Consider the following 21,745-nt stretch of genomic DNA (forward strand, 5'->3'; position numbering starts at 1 on the left):
GTAATTGCAAGTCGCAAGAGAAGAGTTAAAAACCACATTTACAGAGAAAATGGACGCTGGGGCTGGTGGGGGGTCACAGGTCGGGCCTGAAGACCACCGATGGAGCGTCTTTCTCGGCATAAACGCAGCAGCCTATGATTACAGGCCCACGGGTCGTCCCCTCAGCTCACATCTACCCGACCATCAGAAGGCTGAAAACCTAACAAAAAAAAAACCCGACTTAAGACAGTCGTCCTCACGGTGGCGCAGTAAGTTGATGAGAAAACCCAGTTTTGGGAATCTGGGAAGATCGCTGCACGGTGGGAAGGAACCAGGGTTTGAAAGTCCAAATTCGCTTGCTGTGCAAGGTGGACATATACACCTGCCATATAAAAGTGTGTTTAACATATTATATATAATAATATATAATAGCAATATGACCGTATGACCCAGGTTCGAATCCCACTACCATTGTGTCCCTGAGCAAGACACTTAACCCTGAGTTGCTCCAGGGAGACTGTCCCTGTAAATACTGATTGTAAGTCGCTCTGGAAAAGGGCGTCTGATAAGTGCTGTAAATGTATGTAAACCGTACAAAGGATGTAATTTATATGCACAGTGGGACCCTTCAGTTCATCCATGCGGCCACGTGGGGGCGATATACCCCCACATTCCGCTTTAAGGCGAAAACTCTGTTTGATGCCGGTTCGCATGTGACAGTGTTTTATGACGTCGGTTATTGATCATTATTATTATTATTATTTTTTTCTTAAAAGAGGATGAGAAGAGAACAGAGTCGTCGCCATGTTGGTAAGGAAGCGGACCCGAAAAGAACATTTACATTTACAGCATTTAAATGCTGTCCAGAGCGACTTACAGTCAGTAGTTACAATGACAGTCCCCCTGGAGACACTCAGGGTTAAGTGTCCTGCTCAGGGACATGATGGTAGTAAGTGGGGTTTGAACCTGGGTCTTCTGGTTCGTAGAAGAGTGTGTTACCCGCTAGGCTACCAAAGCACCGTCCCCACACGCTGCTCCCCGCCCGCCTGTCATGGTGCCCACTGCTCACCAAGGGTGACGGTTGAATGCAGAGGACACGTTTCACCTTGTGCTGTGCTGCAGTGTTTCATAAAAATAATCGCTTTCACTACTAGGCTTTTTGGTGCATCATGTGGAAATGAATGAACGCTCCTCACACCGGTGCAGAGCGAGACCTCCGCGGGCGGCAGGTGGTAAAAATAACCGGTGCGACAGTAACACCAGAAACCACCAGGGCGCGGCCCACATGTCCCGACCGGACCAGCTGTTAACAGCTGAATGTAGAGGCCTGTCGGGCCGACACATATATACACATACACACATATATATACACATACACACACACACACACATATACACATACACACACACACATATATACACATATATATATACACATACACACATATATACATACACACACATATATACACATACACACACATATATCCACACACATATATATATACACATACACACATATATACATACACACACACATATACACATACACACACACACACACACATATACACATACACACACACACACACACATACACATACACACACACACACATACACATACACACACACAACACACACACATATACACATACACACACACACACACACATATACACATATATATATACACATACACAGACACACACACATATACACATACACCCCCACACACATATACATATACACACACACACACACACACACACACAGACACGCATACATATACAAATACACACACATATACATACACATACACACACACACATTGAAATACACACACACACACACACACACACATACACATACATAGAAATACACACACACACACACACACACACACACATACATATACATACATGCATATACACATACACACACACAAACACACACACATACACACACACAAACACACAGACACACTCGGCGCTACTGCAGCAGAATCAACTCCATTTCCAGCCCAACGGGCCTGGATTTCGCCTGATAAACGTTTCTCGGTTGAAGCGGCGCTCGCCGCCTCACTGGCTCTCCGGCAGGAGCTATCGACGCCGGCGCTAATGAAACCGGCCGCGGCCTGCGGCGTCGGGCCTGGCCGCGCCCGCTGTCCACCCCGCCGGGTTCCCCCGCATGGATTTTCCATCGCGCCTCAGGGCCCATTAAAGGCGGCGGACGTTTATCACCGCAGCGGACTCGGGATCGATCGCCCGGAGAGACTCTCTTTTTTTTTCCCGGCGTAGGCGGCAAACGTTCCCCTCGGCATGCTGGGAACTTCCAGTGAAGACAAATAAATAAATAAACAGAAAGCAATGAGCCATTAGGGTTTTGACAGCCGGCGCACCTGCGCGGCGGAAAGGAGACGAATCCGGGCCGGTGCCATTGTGCGGGGACGAGGGACTGGCAGCGGGGACGGCCAGCTGTGCTACGGGAGACGGGTGCCAACTATGCCATCTCGGCCCCAACACACACACACAAACACACACACACACACACACTTCCTCCACGTGTCACGGTCCCCACTGGGAGCGTCTGAAAGGAGTCATCAATCACGGCCCGACCGGTCTGCCAACGCGGCACGCTAATAAACTAACCGTTTACGGCCCAGCTGCGGGCGCGCGTGTCAGCGTGAGCAGGAGTGCGACGGCGCCGGTGTGAACAGTGTGGGTGGGCGGGGTCAGATCTCCACACGTCAACACCGGCAGCCGCGCCAGGCCTGCGGTGCAACGCTACTCTGTTCTACAGTTACATTTACGCCCTTATCCAGAGCGCCTTACAGTCAGTAGTGACAGGGACAGTCCCCCCCGGAGACACTCAGGGTTAAGTGTCCTGCTCAGGGACATGACCGTCATCAAAATGCAGAGCGTCAGCGTCCGGTTCAAAAAGTGCCGACTGGACATATTTTCAAACTGTACATTTTATATACAATGTGAGACACTCGACACTAGAAAGGTCATATACAGCATACAATTATGAAATTACATTATCCCATATATTTAAACCAAGTTTATTTGCCTGGATTTAAATTTGTGCTTTCTGCCCACAAAGTAACTAGTGAATCTGAAGACGGACACGCCCACAAATGTCGTTTGTTCCGCCCACTTGAAGTGAAAGTGAAGTGATTGTCATTGTGAGACACTGCAGCACAGCACCCGGTGACACAGTGAAACGTGTCCTCTGTTTTTAACCGTCACCCTTGGTGAGCAGTGGCCGGCCATGACAGGCGGATCGGGATTCGAACCGGCACCCTTCTGATTACGGGGCCGCTTCCTTGACCCCTAGGCCACCCACCAAAATGTGTCCTCTGTATTTAACCATCACCCGAGGGGCAGCGGTGCTTTGCTCAGTGGCACCTCGGTATTCGAACCGGCAACCTTCTGCCCGTACGTTCTTGGCATCAGATCACCAATCGTTACATTTTGATTGCTGGCTTTTTCAGTAACGAACTCTACTGCCCTCTACAGCACTGGGGTGGTAGTAGCCTAGTGGGTAACACACTCGCCTGTGAACCAGAAGACCCGGGTTCAAACCCCACTTACTACCATCGTGTCCCTGAGCAGGACACTTAACCCTGAGTGTCTCCAGGGGGGGACTGTCCCTGTAACTACTGACTGTAAGTCGCTCTGGATAAGGCCGTCTGGTAAATGCTGTAAATGTACATCAGGGTCGCCACGGTTTCCTGCAGGAAACACGACCGTCACGGCGGAGGTGAATATTTGCGTCTCTGTGTTTTTTTCCAGCTTAGAAACCTACATGTCGACTCCACCGGCGAGAACGCGGAAGCTATTTTTACAGCTGTCTCTGCGGGAGCGTGGAGAACGTGCCATCGGTTGGTGGGGGGGGGCGCAGGAGTCAGCGTTACTGGGTCACGCTTCAAGAGCGCAGCGGCGGAGGTGTGAGCTCCGAGCCCAGGGCCTAATTTCACGGGTCAGAGGCGCCGGGCCCCTCAACCGCCCAAAAACCAAATGGTTTTTATGTTGCTTTATAATGTGAACGGACTAAACCACGAGCGTTAAATGTCCTCTCGGGTCCTCTCGGTCTCTGATAATTCATGTTATATGCATACACACACACACACACACACACACAACACACACCACAGATCCAGATTGGCTTAGATCATTATGTCTAATATGGAGAGTGAATAGTTTAGCAATATTGACGACCATGATCTGTCATGGCGAATCTCAAATGGATAAAACATTAAACATTTCAGACATTCGCTACACAATGAGTACTAATAGACACAGTTTATTTTTCTGTTTCCACTTGCATTTTAAAGCTATAAGTAAGACACAAACATATAAACATGAGAAAGTGGTGTTGACAGTGGCACCAAATACCATATTGTATAAGAACACTTTTAATTAATGCAAATAAACCTGTCAGGTGACCAATTTAGAGCTCCAAAAGGCCTTGAAACGGTACATCACCCCCTTGTGGTCTCCACAAGCTATTATTTAAATGATGGCTAATGCAAAATAAATATAATGATCTACAATCAACATGTTGATTTAACTCTTTGTTCTGTTTGATATACAGTACAGGCCAAAAGTTTGGACACCTTCTCATTCAATGTGTTTTCTTTATCTTCATGACCATTTACGTTGGTAGATTCTCACTGAAGGCATCAAAACTATGAATGAACATGTGGAGTTCTGTACTTAACAAAAAAAGGTGAAATAAGTGAAAACATGTTTTATATTCTAGTTTCTTTGCTCTGATTACTGCTTTACACACTTTTGGCATTCTCTCATCACCTGAAATGGTTTTCTAACCATCTTGAAGGAGTTCCCAGAGGTGTTTGGGGTGTCCAGCTCAACCCAAACCATCTGGATTGGGTTCAGGTCCGGTGACTGTGGAGGTCACGTCTCCACTTTTTGTTAAGTACAGAACTCCACATGTGTTCATTCATAGTTTTGATGCCTTCAGTGAGAATCTACCAACGTAAATGGTCATGAAGATAAAGAAAACACATTGAACTAGAAGGTGTGTCCAAACCTCTGGCCTGCACTGTATTCATAGCTTCAGTTTGTTTTGCCTTAGGCCTCATATCAAAGTTTCTGGACGTTTCACAGTCAGATAAAAGTCCCAACCGACCAAAGTTAGGCTCCAACCAACCACATAGTCACATATGCCGATTCCACAAGCTTTAAACCTGACCGAAGAAACCATAACCCTCCACCCACCACGGACAGAGTAACAAGTCCACCCACCTGCATGGCGCTGCCCCTGACGGCTATATTAAAATGCACCCGTCTCTTTACTGCCAGCCACAGCTGCCGGGCGTGACGCTGTCATCGGCTCGCCTTCAAACTGCCATTCTGTGGGCGTGATTAGCAGGCTCGGGGATGCCGCAGCGCGTCGGCCTGTTTTATTATGGGACCGTCTTCCTGGTGTTGGATTAGAGCAGCGGGCACCACGTTTGGTGCAACTCTAATTCATTAGGCCCTTAAGCCCCCAAATAAAAAGAACAGACGATGGCCCGGGCCGTGACGTGCCAGCGTTGCCTGAATTGTGACAACAAATCAAACCATGACCTTGGAATCTAAGGGGCTGCGTGTTGACAAGTCCGACTGTAAAGACCACAACAGCTGAAGTGCTGTGGCTGGAACATGTGGACAGCTTGACTGTACGACTGGACATCATCTTCAGTGCTGGAGGCTAAATCCCCTTAACACTTCTCGTGAATGCAGAAGGTCGAGGGCCTACAGCTCTGATGAGTTCCGGAGAATCGAGTTCACGCCTAAATGGAAATCCTCTGCTCGGTTTGGTTGAGATGGGGTGGATTATCTCGTCCAAGACTGAGGGCTATCCAATTTTGTGAGACTTCTTCTTCGTTCTTGGTTCCATGTATCCTTTTTGGTTCAACACACCCGTCCACACTCACCCAGAGTGAATTCTCCAGATGAATTCCTGCCCCGTTCAGAAACTGAGGGTCAAAACTGGCATGAAAAGGGGTCAGGACACACAGATATATTGACGACTGTCAAAACATATTCAGCTAGTAATAGCAAGTACTGTTCAAGTCACATGTGATGTCACAAGCTAAATTGACCGATTTCATGGCAACCTTTGTAAGAAAATTGTAAAGCAACGTTGAAGCATTTACGTTGACAGGCTGATGGTGTCCGTCATCTTCCACTATTTAATTCTATATCGCCTGACAGCATTCGTGTCCATATGGAATGTCAACAGCAGGAGGTCGGCATCGCTGTGATGCTATACATACAAATGACGAATTATGCTCTGGCATCGGCCTATAGTACCGCTGTCACCACTGAGGAGAATTTGTAGAATAGAATGGATTTAAACTCCATAATAAATGCACATTAGTAATTGAATATGGTTTAGTAGGTCGCTCAGCTAACTTCATTGACTTTATCGACTGATGTAGCAGTCCCGATTGTTGAACTTTTAGATCGGCCCTTCTCTTCTGTGACAACACCGTGATGTTGCCGTAAAATGAGTCTGGATACTGCCAGGCAGCGCTATATTTTCACATCGCGAGCCTCGCATCTTGGAAGGTCGAGCGCGGCGCAGCAGCAGGGAAATCTGTGTTGTCAGTGTGCTGTCATCAGGTTCCTGACCTCGGAGGCGCTTTACGGGCCATTTTGCCATTCCTCCTATTCCCCGGGCGAGAACGTAATTTGACGTGGGTCCTGTACAGATCCCGTAATGCAGTTCAGCTATGCTAAGCATTTCTGCCAGGACCTATATCGGGTCCTTCTAAATTTTTACGGCGCATGTACAGGCTATATGGGGTGGGGGGTAAATGACAGCTCTTTGTGCGGCGGGGGGTTTAAGCCAAATCGCTGGGCATCAACTGCGACACAGCCTGAGGCCAGGGGGGCAACAAGACGTCCCCGCCGCCACAGCTGACATCACGGCACAGACACATTTGTTCTAGCACCTGTCCCGCTTGTTCTACGGTATCAGCGCTCGGGGCTATATGTGAGCAGTTACCACGAAAAGGGAAAGAACATAGAGAGAGAGGTGGGTGGGTGGGGGGGGGGACTGGCCCACTTCCTGCACTCGTCCCCGTCCCCTGTCGTCGTCGCTCAAGGTCACGTCCCATTAACAGGGCCGTGGCGCTTTCTACTGTACAGGTAGGCGCTCGGAGGTTTAGCCACATCCTGTGCGTCAGACCCAACACGCCCTGCACCCACTGACCTTGGCAAGAGAGCGAGAGGATTAGTGTGTGTGTGTGTGTGTGTGTGTTGCAATCCTGCTATTCCACACACACAACATCTCCAGCCTCGTGCAATAACAGCCCTTGTCCAACGGTGACAAAATCTAACTTCTAATTTCATTAACGGGACACAAAAATATGTTTATGAGGTGGTCATAAAAATTTGAATTAGAATCCACGAAAATGAGATGAATGCCATTTAAAGATGCAAACGGAAAAATGCTCACTTCTTTTGCAGAGACGTTTCTTCTCAAAGGGCTCAATTCTACTGCTAGAACCCGCACCACCTCAGGAGGGCAGCGAATACCAGGCAACTAGAACGCAATAAAATCTGCGCTCCAGGCGCAATTTACGGATAATGCTGTTTCGGAAGTGTTCGTATGCGCAGGGCACACACACATTTCCCTCGCACACCTATTTAGGTTTCCGGCCAAATTGGTCTGAGGTCCTTCCTTTCATCCACATCCCAGACCCATTCAGGTACAATCCCAGGGACACTTTCCCCCATCAAAGCCACGAGTCTCCTCAGAACCTTTTTACCCCCCCCCTCGCGGGATGATTGAGTGTCACCGCACCCTATGATTTGGTCTCATCACTCCGTTTTTAATGACCGGAGACCAAAGATGTTCCTTCCTTCCTTCGACCCAACCGGTTCCTCCCATCAGTTTCGTGGCCAGGAACACCTGGCGGATTAATCTGAAATTCCGAAGAGACCCACAAGCGACGAATTACGTATTATAATTAACAGCTGCCTCACATTAACCTTGTTCTTCATTCGTAAAAAATAAAAAAAATATAATGATCCCCAAAGTTCATTAAAGCACTAATGGTACAAAACGAGGGCAATTTAAACCGAAACGACGAATCTGTAGCAGCCTCGTGAAAGTGTGATGTCGACCTGGTTTGGACGTGCACACACGCGCTTTTGTTCCTGCATGATATATTGTTCCTGTTCCGGCAGTGAGAACGCGCTGTGAAGAACCCGAGCGGTTATGCTCGGCCTGTTCTCTGACCTTCCCTTTGTTTAACATGTGGAACTCGAGGGCCAGAACATGCAATAATACGCCGTACCAGCGGATTTCTTCTTTGCCGCCATGAATTATTATTTGATCGTGCACGGCGGATTTTAAAAGCACTAAAAGTTACCGTATTCCAAAAAAACATTGAATATGAATTGTAATTACCCTCCTATACACTGACGACACGCATATAAATATACATAAACTGATATACTGTGATTGTATATATAATATTAAAATGACAAAAATGTTGGATTGTGTGCATGTTGCCATGTGCAGTGAACACAACACATTATTCTCAATGCGTCTGTATCTACCGCATATGCAAATATAAGCGTGCGTGTGTGTGTGTGTGTGTGTGTGTGTGTGTAGCTGAAGTCACTTTGGCATCTCTCCAAACAAAACACTAGAGGACAACAGCATCAATCAGCGCGGCCCTGTCACCATAGAGATTACACACAGTATCTAACATGAGAGCAAAGAGCCTCGACACACACACACACACACACACACACACACACACACACACACACACACAGATTACATGAAACTAAAGTACCCCCGCCTTCCACAGATGCTGCTGTATTATGGTATTAATTAAAGTGCTAATGCACAGCCCACTGCAATGCAATACACACACACACACACACACACACACACACACACCTTTGAACAAAAGAGGAGTGATGGGACGTGGGAGACGTACATAGACACACTGAGGCTACGGTTTCAGTGTATAATGGATGAAGTGCTAGAAGCGCAGCTGTTTGTCAGTTGTCAACCAAAGCTATTCTATCCATCCAACACACACACACACACACACACACACACACACACTGCTGTTCGAGAATCTCTTCATTAATCAAAGACTCCTTCTGTTTACAGGATTTACACTCCTGACTTGGAAGAGCACATATAAACCCCCGTGAGCACGCCCCCATTTGACCTCTGACCTCTAGCCTCCCCGCGGGACTCCCCCTGGTCTCCTGTTTGAACGTGTTTCGCATGCTAACGGGCACGGAGGGGAGTCCTCGCTCAGGGTGCCCGGCGAGAAGAGGACGCCGCCCGGCACCGCGAGCGAGAAGGAGGCGCCGGTATGTGAGATTGTCAAGTGACACATACAGAGCAGCAGGACCGGGCCACCGCCTCATTATCTAAAAAGCACTTGGTCAGATTCCAGACCAGGGCCGAGACGGGAGGATAAGAGACGGGCGGGAGGTGGACCATCAGGAGCGCCGAGTATCTAAATCAAGGGCAGCAGGACAGCACAGGTTATGAATAGCGCAATCAGACCAGAGTGCCTAAGGCAGGAGGGCGTCGGGAGATGGAGAGATGGAGAAAAGCCAGAGAAACCCTCACTCTAACATGACGCAACATCACCCGAGACTGCATTTTCACAAAAGCACGTCTGGTAGAACAAATTCGTTTTATACAGAAAATTGTTTTATTCCAAGAAAATGATGATGATGAGACCAGGCATTTCTAAAAAAATAATTGTTGAAATCGTTAGTTCAATTGAATTTATCGGATTTGTCACCTTCAATTTATGCAAATGTAAGCAAATAACAATTGTAAAAAGGTACAAATAAAGGTTTTTATTTTCATCAATCTGGCAATGTGCTATTTTCAAACACCGGTTACAAAATATCATATCTGGCGCCACCTACTGGTGTTCCCTTTTTTCTCTTTTGAAACATACCGTGAGAAAAAAATTGCCATATTCTGGCCAATGTAATATTTACTTCTTCTTCAATAAATTCAATCTTAACACATATTTTTGATGGGTAGGATCTTGCTTAAGATCTCTTTGAAGAAATGTGGCTCAGAGCATCTGAGCAAATTGTGCTTCTGATCCATGTGAAATGGTAATGCAGTCGTATTGAGTGTTCGGGCACAAAATGGTTATTTACTGCTCTCTTGTTCTCTCACATACACTCAAGAGCTTTGGGTATTGACTGAAAGGCTAAGAACAGACGCTGGTGCTTAGTGTTAAGAACCCATCAGTCTGGGAGGACCTCAGAGCAGAACCACTGTCCAATCGTGGTTTATATCTTTAAGAAGCAGAATTTCCCGACTGAAGCTGCTGAAAAATGTAAATCCCTCACCCAGACACAAGACCCTGATGCATCATCTCACACCCAGAGGACGGAGGAACAGAGGGTGAGAGAGTATAGACGAAGAGAGACCACGGAGGGCCGTAACCAGAGGCGAGAGCCTCTGCATCTGCCAGTCTACAGGCCATCTGGACCGACCACCAGAGCATGGAGGAGCCAACCCTCCAGCCACAAACATGGACAAAAACATGCATACATCACTGTAGACAGGGGAAAAAAATTAAGCAAAATCGCTCACACACAATCACACACTTAGAAAGGATCTATGAATTTTTTCAATTTATTCCAAAAAATACACATTTTTTCTGTTTTAATGTTGATTTAATATAAAACTGAAAAAAGGGAAAACCAGTAGGTGGCACCATGTAGTATTATCGCCATCATTATATTCAAATACATTTAAAATTACAGCATTTACCAGACGCCCTTATCCAGAGCGACTTACAGTCAGTAGTTACAGGGACAGTCCCCCCCTGGAGACACTCAGGGTTAAGTGTCCTGTTCAGGGACACGATGGTAGTAAGTGGGGTTCGAATTTGGGTCTTCTGGTTCATAGGCGAGTGTGTTACCCCACTAGGACACTACCACCCCTATAAAATAAAACCCTTTTCTGTATAAAACAAGATTTGGTAAAAAAAAAAAAAAACAGTATTCTGAAATACAGAAATGTCCAATCGTGGGGGCTTATTACACACATACAAATGTCTTCCTTTTTCGTATTAAATGACAAAAAACAGAAAAAATCTCAACTAATTTTCCCCATTTTCAAGAGTGGCCGTATTACACGAAAAACCCGACGAATTACACGCGTACACGAATAACCAAAATACAAACCACAACCCTGTCCATTTTTACAGCAGCAGACGATGTGCGCTGGACATGGTGGATAAAATGTTTGACAGGTGTTTGAAACAAACCGACAGAATTCACACTAAAAGGTTACCTTGGCAATGAAGGCGAGGCTGGCGGCCCCTGCTGGACGGGGGCATTTCCTGCGGCTGGATACCAAGTGGATTTGCCAAATTGATTGGGCTATTTATGAAGACATATTTTAGGGCTTTTATGAGGAACAGCTGCACTGTGCGGCATTGCGATAAGGGCCGTATAAACCAAAAACAACAAACTGAGAAAGGCTCAGGCAGACGTGCATGTGTGCATTACATCACCGGAGCGAGAAAGAGAAGAGAGGAGAGGAGGTGCTTTTGCCTCAGCTGAATTTGTTTTCTTCTCCTCCTGAGAAAAGACGCCCCATGCTGGAATAACTGCGTGAAATGGGCCGCGCGGACAGGTAGAGCATTGAAATGGAAATGCGCCGCTTTTTCACGGGCAATCATGCGCTCGGAGAAGGGCCGGGACACCGTTTTACCATTTCAAGTGCCATTTCTGCCATCCTCCCTTTTTCCTTTTCTCCGTGGTGATCGCCGCAGTCCGTCCATCCATTTGCGGCCCTTTCATGAGGGACCTACCCTCGTTTTTTATTTTTTTCCTTTCCTTTCTCTGCCCGAGAATTTAAATTCCTCAGACGCCGCTTTTCGCACTCAATTCAAACAATAGCGGCTCAACAAACGGGCCACATATAATCCCACCATTTACCACCGGGGCCGCGGTCACCACAGGCTACTGTCCTCCATACTGGTAAGGTGAGACGGGGTGTCTCTCGTGTCCCTCCGTCAGACGGTTTCGGCCGCGGCGTGTCACGGTCCAATTAGACGGGGGGATTAGGACCGCATTAGGCCAGAGCCCCTCCTCATCAGGGGCTTCGGGAGAGAAGATACCATCTTAATTCTTAAGCTGGAGTTGAGACCAAGTGACTATCAGATGTGTGTGTGTGTGTGTTACTGAGAGAGAAAATAAAAAAAAAAATTTAAAAAAAAAGGAGAAAAAGAGGAGACGGAGGAAGAATATGACACGCAAGATGGTGGAAATCTCCGGGCATTCGTTCCTTTTTTGCCTCCCCGGGCACGGGCAGACGATAATTGCACTTGAATGCTCGTGATTGAGCGGCGCTAAAAATGCACCCCCGGGGGGGTGGGGGGGGGGGGGCTGAGATGCTCTGATGAGCTGTCAGTCAGAGAGTGAAGAGCTGCTCTCCGCCCGTTACGCCAGCATTCGCTGCAGTTCTACGAGCCCTTCCAATCAAACGCGAAACCTGTTAAATATCACTACACTGACTGATATATTGACTCATATATCAAATATAAATATATATATATAAGGGGTGATATAAATTTTATACAACACAGCTCCATCTAGTGGTGCATCCTTATATGACATTAAGATAAGATAAGATAAGATCAACCTTTATTAGAAATTGCATAAGTAAGTAAACACAAGTCGTCGCTATGTTCCAAACTTGATAGTTAAAGCTCAACTAGGTCCTCAGGATTTATATGAGCTTATTCCAACAACATCTGTGCATGTGAGACACTGACAGCTGCAGGTTTTGAAGAGTCGAGAAAGCGGCACCGTTTTAAACCGTCTTTGTAAAAACACCATTAAAGATCGTTCTCAAGCCGACGGGAATAATGACTTACCAACAAAAAGGGTGGATGATTTCTTGTCCCCAAGATGCAGATAACTAACAAGTGTGTCGTTCTTGTTTTATTGATTAATAGAAAACCTTAGGATGCCTTTGACCTTACGCTAGCGAACAAGCCCCACACTTAGCGCCAGTTCAAAAATAGTGCCCTTTAAATGCAATTACTTGATTCTTAGTATGTGAAAAATGCTGAAAAAGGTCGAATTATCAACGGCTGCGAAATGCATCAAATAATGTACACGCATACACAAAAAAATCATAACAAGTGCATTTAGTTACTATAATGAGGTATGGTGGTATGACTGATGCCTTTTTTACCCATGATATAGCTGGGCTGAGTCGGAGCCTTCGGTGTCAGTGGAAGAATCCAGTTATCAGCGATTCGGCTGGTGCAGGCAGCAGACAGCGTGCGGCAGCGTAGGTGACATTTCTGATCACACGCCGAGGTCGGCTCCGTAATCTAACGTTTTTTCCATCACATTAATACTGACTTCAGCCCAAATCCTTACTGATTAACATGCCAGTCAATAGGACACATGGGCAGACTGCAGGCATACACACACACACACACACACACACACACACACTCTTTATCTCTCCCTCCCTCGCTCTTTCACGCTCTCTTACGCTGACCTCTCTTACTCACCTGCAGAGGCACAGCGGCTCAGCAGAATCAACCACAAAAGAAAAAAGAAACCTTCTCTACCTATAATTATACACAAGATGAACAGGCAATAGCCAAACACCAAAAGCACCCAGGACGGTGCATGTCCTGCAGTCTATGGTGTAGTAACTGAACTCAATATTTTCAAAAACAAAGCATTGTGAAATGTTCCTTACAATTGTGTTTTCAAGCTTTAAATGCTAATGAGGATGAGAGCGGCCAATAGAAGTTCAGCGGGAAAAGCATGAGAAACGGGAGGTAACCAGATAGTTGGATCTGTAATTGGTCCCCTTATGACGTCATAAGGGGACAAATTCCAGATCCGACCGTCTGAGCTGCTGCTCTCTGAACGGTGGAGCAGAATGACTTTACAGCACCTTTAAAGAACTAGTTGACAAAAGTGTTGTACAAAAGACCATGTGCATACAATTAGATACCCAAGATACCCAACAATCATCATAAAACAGTAAGATATAAAAACAATAAAACTACAAAAAGTCACAACACCTCCATTAATACAAATTAAAGGCCACAACCTTGATCTAAAAAAAAAAAAAAAAAGAGGTGAAAGTGAAGTGATTGTCATTGTGAAACACTGCAGCACAGCACACGGTGCACACAGTGAAATGTGTCTTCTGTATTTAACCATCACCCTTGGTGAGCAGTGGAGCAGTGTGTGGGGACGGTGCTTTGCTCAGTGGAACCTCAGTGGCGCCTTGGTGGCTCGGAATTCCAACCTTCTGATTACGGGGCCACTTCCTTAACCGCTAGAGCAGTTGATAAGCGGACTGATGTTGTCTTGCTGCACTGTAAACGTAAAGAAGGTCAAGGAGGCACTGACGCGCTGACTCATTAAGAGCTTTTAAAATGACTAACAAGATGTTGAACTTGATCCTAAACTTCACTGGTAACCAATGAAGCGAGACCAGAATCAGGGGGAAACGTGGTCCTACTTACGTTTGCCAGTGAGCAGATGAGCCGCCGCATTTTGCACCGGTTGAAGCCGATGGATTAGTGACTGACCAATAACAAAATATAACAAATTACAGTAATCCAATCATGAGGTAATGAAAGCGTGTATTACTTGCTCCAGATCTCTCGGAGTGAGATAATCTTTGACCTTTGATATAGACCTTAACTGATAAAAACCTGTTTTTATGACAAACTAGGCCACACCAAGATTTTTTTTACAGATGATTGGACATATGGGACCCAGAGACGCAGTGAGACCATCACTGCGGCTATATAAATGTTTTGTTTTTTTTAAAAACAAGACACTTAACCCTGAGTGTCTCCAGGGGGGACAGTCCCTGTAACTATTATTTGTAAGTCGCTCTGGATAATGGCCTCTAATAAATGCTGTAAATGTAAATTTTAATGGCATGCAGTTTTGGACATCATCTGAATAGCAGTAAAAAGGAATGTTGTGTTTTTTAAGTATTGACCCCAGTGGAAGTAGGTAGGCAGTAGTAAAAACAGAATAGGGCGCAAGATGGAGCCTTGGGGAACTCCAACTGTGCTGAAGAAAAATAGTCTAGATGGATTGAGAAACTTTGATCAGTTAAATACAACTGGAACCACGCAAGGACCACTTTTCTAGCACCTTTGATAGAAATGGCAGCTTGGAGATTGGTCTAGAATTTGTTAAAATTGAGGGGTCATGGTTCTTCTTCTTGATAAGAGGTTTATATGAGAGAAGTGTAGGGAAGTGACTAGTTTGATGGCAAAGGTGGCAGAATTAGAAGAGCATGTTCGGTTTATATGTATCTTCGTGAGGAACTCATGGATCAGTCTGCACGTGCACTTGGCCAGATTACACTCTCTGAACTTGTTGTCTTGAACTGTTAGCCATCAACCTGTATCCTTGACCCAATACTTGCTCACTACCGAAGGAGCTACTACCTACGTCAGGTCAATCAGTCCTTGGCTTAATCGACTCATTAGATACGATAATATAAGATGATACTCTATTAGTCCCAGAAGTGGGAAATTTACAATATAAATCCATCCATTATTCTAAGATATGTTCCTTTATGTCAAAAGACATACAATTTGTCTAAAACACAAAATTTTCAGTCAGGTTATAGACAGAACCATAGTACTTAAACTGCCCTACTGAAGGTATTAAATGACCTGCTTTTACATTCTGACCAGGACCTTATCACTAATGTACTAATGTCTTAATTGCTCTTAAGACATTAGTGCAGCCTTTGACACCATAGACCATAACATTCTACTAAATTGGCTTTACCGATTTACACTTTCACTTTCAAACGTTAGTTGGAATAAGTGGGACAGCCATCTCCTGGTTCAAATCCTACTTATAGGTTTGCCTTCACTTTGTTGGCTTGGGCAGTGATTACTCTGCAAAATATGGGGAATTGAAATATGGCGTTCCACAGGGCACAGTACTGGGCCCTTTGTTATTTTCCTTCTACATGCTGCCACTCGGTCACAATCAGTAGACATGGGTAAATTTAAATTTTTATGCAAAAGACACTCTAATGTAAATAATGGTCAAGCCGGATGAAAGATACCACCTCCCTAAAGTAGAAAAAGTTCTTAAGGACATCAGAGACTGGATGACCCGCAATTTCCTCATGCTCAACATGGTTAAGAACGAAATATTGGTGATCTGTCCCAAAGGGGTGAGATGAGGATTGACAGAATATAGATTGAAGTGTACTGGTTTTCCTACTGTAATTTGGCTGTGACTCTTAATCCAGATTTGTCATTTGATTGTCACATTCAAAATATTTCCAAGATGGCGTACGTCCCACCTTTCTTCAGAGAATTCAGTTCATGCATTCATAACATTTAGACTGGATTTCTGTAATTCTCTGTTTTCTGGTTGTTCTGTTGCTTCATTGAATAAACTTCAGCTCATCCAAAACTCTGCAGCCAGGGTTCTTACGGTTTCCTGGTTCGGCTTGATCATGTGACATGGCCTTACCTCCATGGACTGTCCTACTTGGCATTCTGATGACCCCATCTGACAGTCACCTGCTGGGACTCTAACACACTACCTGGACGTTAATTCATTATACACAAGTGGACCTTATAACCTTGACATGCCATCATTTTCTGGATGTATTTCAATGTAATTCAGTACAGACCAGAAAAAAACGGGTTCCCCTTCACGAATCTTGGATCCTCTCAAGGTTTTCTTCCTGTTAGAAGGAGTTTTGATCTTGCCACTGTTGCCTCTGGATTGCTCACCTCATTTGTTAGGCGCTTTGTAAGAATGTTTAACCATCAAAGCCGGCGCAGCACACCACGAACCAAGACTCTCAATTGTAATGTTGATGATATCGATGGCCCGACTGTATTAAAAATGTCTTTGAAAATTGTTCCAGAGGTACAGTGTGCAGGTCGTACCTGCTAGTTGAGCGTGGACAGATAGTGCAAGACTCGGGGTTCACAGAAACCGGGCTGGAGGAGCTTTGTCTAAGAGGACTGATTTTTAGCAGTTTGTCGTTGGAAACCAACGCGGAGATGTAGTTCATTTTTTGTTTGACAGACCTCTTGTACAGAGAAAGGCAGAAATTCTTTAGAGATGTGCAGTTTGTCCTGTTTCCATTTTCTCTCTGCCTGCTGGCACGGAGAGTCATTTTGCCATGGCTCGGCAGCGTTTTAGTGTGCTCGAGTCCATAATATTTGTGCAGAGTGAACTGAAGTGATTTAAAAGCATTTCAGTATTAGAGGACGAATTTCCAGCCTCAATACAAGATGTATTTAAATTATTGAACATATCACAAAACAGTGCCGTAGTCTGTTGGGTTATCATGCGTATACGGTGAGTAGGAACAGAGACAGAAAATCGTACAGGCTCAGATATACAGTACAGGCTAAAAGTTTGGACACCTTCTCATTCAATGTGTTTTCTTTATTTTCATGACCATTTACGTTGGTAGATTCTCACTGAATGAATGAACACATGTGGAGTTCTGTACTTAACAAAAAAAGGTGAAATAAGTGAAAACATGTTTTATATTCTAGTTTCTTTGCTCTGGTTACTGCTTTGCACACTCTTGGCATTCTCTCGATGAGCTTCAAGAGGTCGTCACCTGAAATGCTTCTCCAACAGTCTTGAAGGAGTTCCCAGAGGTGTTTAGCACTTGTTGGTCCAGCTCACCCCAAACCATCTGGATTGGGTTCAGGTCCGGTGACTGTGGAGGTCAGGTCTCCACTTTTTGTTAAGTACAGAACTCCACATGTGTTCATTCATAGTTTTGATGCCTTCAGTGAGAATCTACCAACGTAAATGGTCATGAAAATAAAGAAAACACATTGAATGAGAAGGTGTCCAAACTTTTGGCCTGTACTGTACCTGCTGCTTCACAAATATCGGCCACATGCACTGAGAGTCCACACGATGACAGAAGGTCCAGTGTGGGTCCTTTTTCATGAGTCGAGCCAGCCACAGACTGAATGACGCAATAAGATAGAAAGTCAATAACCCCGGGCTTGGTCTGCAAACAAACACGAATATTAAAATATAGTCATACATTACATCACCATGTACACCATGATAAAAACAGTTACACTAGCATTTCAAAGCTGGATTTAGCATTTCAAAAATAGGATTTGCCGGCACTAATAGAGGTTTTTAAATACAGAGGTCAGGCCGCCACCTTTACTGGAGAAGGTAGGGTCCTATGACTTACGCGTAGCCGAAAACGCGGACGGAATTGCGGAATCCGACAAATAAAACGGAAACTTGCTATAAAACGTGGAATTGTGGCGTACATATTCACGTTTCTGCAGCCCACCACACGGGCTTTCGCACACCATCACGTTGTAAACATGGTGTCAGCGATGGCGATGCTGAGAACAGCCGTGCATACGTTCACTGGAACACCGGCGCCCTCAGAAAAGTCTAAAGTCTAAAGTGCAACAATAACCAAACAAATTTTCGTATCAGAAAGACAGAAAAGGAGCAAACGAACGCGAGTCAGTCAGCCACAAATCAGATGATTTAAAAACGTAGTTTTATCATCATGGTTCCAGTTCATTATGCAAGTGGGCACAACTTTTTTTTTGCACCGCAGGTCTCCCCAAGCTCTATTTATTCCTTATGTTGGGGTCGAATGTGAAGCACTTTTATTTTACATATGGAAGAATGTGTAATATTGTAAAATAGTCCTTTGCATGAAATGCACATATTATTTACAAAAGCAGAGCACTCACTGAACTTGTTGCACTAAAGGACTTTGTTGAACAGTGATGAAATGCGATTTTTATTCTTTCTCCATCATCACACAGTGTTTGGGTTCATAAATGTCTATAATGGGAAACGTGGAATTCTGAAGAATTAAAATGTGTTACGTCCTTTAGGCCGTAGAATTGCTTGGGCCGCTCTGTGTTGTGCGTGTTTCTCTTTTAGGCTGTCCGCTGGGCCGGAGATTTGGATTACGGTTCCACAGAGAACTACTTAAGGACCCTTCCAGCCACCAGTGGAGGCTCATTGTTGAGAGGACTTTTGGATTGTTGTAGAGTTGCAGATAAGCCTTTGTTGTGTGTTAGAGTGGTTAGTTGTGGCTTTGTTGAGTATTTGTATAGTCTCTCCTTTCATGGTGTGTTGTCCTCCTGTGAATGGTTGGGTAGTTGTTGTATACGGCACTTTAGGTTTGGTTGGTTGTTCACTACTCACTGTAAATAAAAGCACAATATTTCACTTGGGCCTGGAATCTGTGTCTTCCCACCACACACATTCCCCTCGTTTGTTGTCATGTTTCCCTAGACGGGGACGTGACAAATGGAAAAGCGGAATTTAGTAAAGAAAAATCAAATGGATTTTGTTGGGCCCAAAGAAAGTAGGATTTGGTGGAAGGAGTTTGCCCCCTCGCGGGGGGGACTAGGCAAGGAGGACGTGTACCATCTCGTGACACCGGCTACGTCGCACCGTAATTTCCGACATTCAGCAGAGTTCGACGATCATAGTAATGGATAGCGGACACGTCCCAACACAGCAACAGCAACAGACGTCGCAAAATTATGAGAAAACCATGCTGATGTTAGAGTTGCAATCAATGTTCCGACTTTCATATTTCTGTTTCCTATTCCAAGATAAATTGGCCCTTAGAAGAGGACATTCAGGAATGGCCATATATGGTGACTCTGTATGAAAGGAGGTGTCTTGTGTACGATTGTCCACTGTCGCTTCAGGTTGCAGACATTTCTGGATCCAGTTGTGAAAGGTTTTTATGAATCCACTGTTTGTGAATGCCCTGAGAAAAAGTGCTGCTTTGACATGTTGCTGTGAACCTAGGATGGCTCCTCCTCATTTCCAGTGTTGCCAGACGTATAATAATTATTCGTAGCAGGTTGTACCAATATTTCGTACCATAGTTGTACCCTCTGTACGATGAATAATTCCAAAAATCCCATAACGTACAATAATTTTACACCTTTATTTAAAGGCCAAGTCATTTCATTAGCACGACCAGGTACAGATCTCCTGTTAATGCCAAGTAACGGCAGTCATCTCACATGCTGTTACAGCCAATCGAGGCCTAACGTAACACGTCGCCGTCAAACTCGCGATCATTTAATACAGATTTATTATAATGGCCCGGCGAGAACTCACAAACTACAGATCCCATAATGCAGCGCTTCAGCAGCCGTGCTGAACATGTGGTTACAAAGGAAACTGATGATGAGCGGTTTAAGCGCGCATTTTCATGGCGGAGTTGACGAGATCAGACGAGATCCCAACGAATGGGAGAAGGACCTGTTCTGCCCAGACGTGGTTTTTACAACCACGTCTAACACACTCGCCAATGAACCAGAAGACCCAGGTTCAAACCATTACCATTGTGTCCCTGAGCAAGACACTTAACCCTGAGTGTCTCCGGGGGGGACATGTCCTGCTGATTGTAAGTCGCTCTGGATAAGGGCATCTGGTAAATGTAAATTATGCACCATAAGATGCACCGTCTATGATAATATGTGTTACTGCGCAACAACAGGATGGAAGCGGCCCGTGTGCAATAATTTCCCTCCAAATACGGTACATTTACGATCCCTGGTCTGGGCGTCTCTCCAACATGAGTGGATGCTAAAACGGGCCCTCATCTGCATCGATGGCGACCCCTCCAAACACCGCCGTCAGACGGTGAGTGCAGGGCTGCCGCCTCGCCGCTCGCTTCCGCACATTTTCCCCCGCCAACCAGCTTTCCAGGAAGTGAATTTGCATGTAATTACCCATAATCCCCAGTGAAAGGAGTTTAATTGCCTCCATTAAATGTTGCGGCGAAGGGGATGATGGCTCCTCCTCCACCTGCAAGGGCCGCACTCCTGAACCCCAAACGCTGAGGATGGGGGAGCGCAGCCACAGAGAAACAGAAAGCGAGGAGGAGGATGAGGGAGAGGAAGAGGAGGAGGAAAAGGAGGTGAAGAAGGTGGAGGAGGAGGAAGAAGAGGAGAAGGAAGAAGAAGAGGTGAAGAAGGTGGAGGAGGAGGAAGATAAGCGTAAAGAGAAGGAAGACAAAGGTGGAGGAGGAGGAGAAGAAGGTAAAGGAGGAGGAAGAGGAGGAGGAAGATAAGCATTAAGAGAAGGAAGAGAAGGAGGAGGAAGAGGAGGGGGATGGCGAGGAGAAGGAGGAGGAGGAAGAGAAAAGGAGGAGGAGGAGGAGGAAGAGGAAGAGAAAAAGGAGATGGAGGAGGAAGAGAAAAGGAGGTGGAGGAGGAAGAGAAAAGGAGGAGGAGGAGGAAGAGAAAAAGGAGGTGGAGGAGGAAGAGAAAAGGAGGAGGTGGAGGAGGAAGAGAAAAGGAGGAGGTGGAGGAGGAAGAGAAAAGGAGGAGGAAGAGAAAAAGAGGTGGAGGAGGAAGAGAAAATGAGGAGGTGGAGGAGGAAGAGAAAAGGAGGTGGAGGAGGGGGTCTTGTCAACAGACATTTTGCGATCAGAGCAGGATTAAGTTCTCACAGCGAGAACGCTCCGGCGGGATGAGGAACCGGTTTAGTTGCAGCCCCAGAGGGACGGGATTTGGGCAACAGGATATCTGACACCGAGGACCAACACGCCACAGACTGAAGCTCGAATCAACAACGTTCACCCTCAGGAGTCCACAAAACTAAACCAGCAACCAGCACGACTGGGGGAACCCAGAGGGCCCTACAATCAAACAGCACAACAGCGCATAGAGCACGGGGCTTGTTCACTGACGTCAGGTCAAGTGC

At 45.7% G+C, this 21,745-nt stretch overlaps 1 protein-coding gene across 2 annotated transcripts in view; it reads right to left on the bottom strand.

Moving 5' to 3' along the window:
* Positions 1-21,745, bottom strand: part of znf385c (zinc finger protein 385C) — a 65,415-nt gene that overhangs the window by 35,436 nt on the left and 8,234 nt on the right. Inside the window, exon 2 of one of the 2 annotated variants that reach the window (XM_028969323.1) lies at positions 43-199. The exons of the other annotated variant lie outside the window; for it this stretch is intronic. The gene's annotated coding sequence lies outside the window, so the exon portion shown is untranslated. The remainder of the gene's footprint in view (positions 1-42; positions 200-21,745) is intronic. 2 annotated transcript variants of the gene reach the window in all.

The sequence above is a fragment of the Denticeps clupeoides genome, chromosome 2 (genome assembly GCF_900700375.1).
Source record: "Denticeps clupeoides chromosome 2, fDenClu1.1, whole genome shotgun sequence".
NCBI classification, from domain to species: Eukaryota; Metazoa; Chordata; class Actinopteri; order Clupeiformes; family Denticipitidae; genus Denticeps; species Denticeps clupeoides.